Source organism: Chrysochloris asiatica, unplaced genomic scaffold, assembly GCF_000296735.1.
Source record: "Chrysochloris asiatica unplaced genomic scaffold, ChrAsi1.0 scaffold00007, whole genome shotgun sequence".
NCBI classification, from domain to species: Eukaryota; Metazoa; Chordata; class Mammalia; order Afrosoricida; family Chrysochloridae; genus Chrysochloris; species Chrysochloris asiatica.
Window position 1 is genome coordinate 19,914,781 of NW_006408525.1, and position 1,956 is coordinate 19,916,736.

Consider the following 1,956-nt stretch of genomic DNA (forward strand, 5'->3'; position numbering starts at 1 on the left):
GATTTTTTGACTGCTGCTTCTGTGAGTGTTGATAGTTGATCCAAGAAGAATGAAGTCCTTGACAACTTCAATCTTTTCTCTGTTGATAAGAGTGTTGTTTATTGGTGAGGATTTTTGTTTTCTTTACATTGAGATGTAATCCATACCCGAAGGCTGTGGTCTTTGATCTTCGTCAGTAAATGTTTCAAGTCCTCTTCACTTTCAGCTAGCAAGGTTGCTTGCTCAATACAGAACTCAATTCAGATATGTTGTTGTTGTTGTTAAATGCTGTCAAGTTGGTTCAGAGTCTTAGTGACCCTGTATAGACTTTCCAAGGAGAAGCTGGTGGGTAGAACTGCTGACCTTGTGGTTCAAAGTCCAATGCTTATCCTACAGCACCACACCAGGAAACCCTAATCCAGATTTCTTGTTGTTGTTAACTGCCCTATATAGGGTTTCCAAGGAGCAGATGGTGGGTTTGAACCACCAACCTGTAGGTTCAAGCCAACCTTGCTGTCCAGAGCAAATCCAGATTATTGTTGATAAGTGCTGTCAAGTCAGTTCCAACCCACAGCGACCTTGGAGCCTCTGGTGAGCTTGAACTAGCAACCTTGTGGTTCAAATCAATTTTGCAGTCCAACACATTAACCCACAGTGCCACACCAGGACTCCAAATCCAGATTAGAAGTATTTAAAGTAAAACAAATCTACAAGACTTCAAATAGGAAACCAGAGATACCAATTTATAATGAAGTTAGCTACAAGCAAAAAGGGAAGTGTAGATACAGAACTTCCAAATGGCAAGGAAGTCAAGTAGATTTCAAGATAAAACAAATTGTTTTAAATAAGGGAATTTTTTAAATGAGGGAATTAATTAATTTCTTTGAGGGTAACCTCACACAAAATTAACATACCTTGTGGTGCTGTAGGATAAGCACTTGACTGCAAAACTGGTTTGAACCGCACGGTCAGTGGTTCATACTCATAAGCTGCTCTTCGGAAACCCTATGAGTTTCTATGGGTTGCTATGAGTCAGAACCGACTCAGTGGCACACAACAACAACAACATCAAAATTAAAACCAGGAAATTAAGTAAAAATTAAAATATCAGAAAGAATTAGTAAATACTAACACAACAGAAAGAAAATGAAAGAAACCCGACAAACAAAATTAACTCAGAGCACAAAATTATGTGGAACAAACCAGCAGAACCACAAAAAAACACAACAAAATGACAATGATTAATTCATACCTATTGATAATGACACTGAATATACATGGATTAAGTACACAAGAGACAGAGTGGTGATGGCTATGTGCTGTGGAGTCAGTTACAACTCATAGCAATCCTGTAGAGGGTTTCCGGGCTGTAAATCTTTATGGGAACAGAAACCCTCATCTTTCTCCCATGAAACAGCTGGTAGTTTCAAACTGCTGACCTTGAGGTTAGCAGCCTGATTCATAACCACTATGCTAGTAGAACTCCTTAAGAGATAGAGTAGCAGAATAAATAAGAAAACAGGATCTTTCAATATGCTGTCTACAAGAGACACATCTTAAAAACAAAGACAAAAATAGAATAAATATCAAAGGATGGAAAAAAATATATCAAGTTAAGAAATGAGTGGGAGTGGCAATATTAATCTCTGATAAAACAGACTTCAAGACAAAATCTAGCATAAGAGAGACAAAGAGGGACATTATTCATGATTAAAGGGACAATTGAACAAGAGGACATAACCATAATAAATATCTGTGCTCCCAGTGAAAGAGCCTCAAAATACATAAATCAAACTCTAATAAAATAATAGTGGTAGTGGTGGTGGTGTGCTGTGGAGTCAATTCCAATTCATAGCGACCCTGTATAGGGTTTCCAAGGTGGTAACAACTTAAAATGAAGAGAAACAGCTGTAAACATCCATTGAAAATTGGAACATGGAATGTACGAAGTATGAATTTGGGAGAATTGGAAGTGGT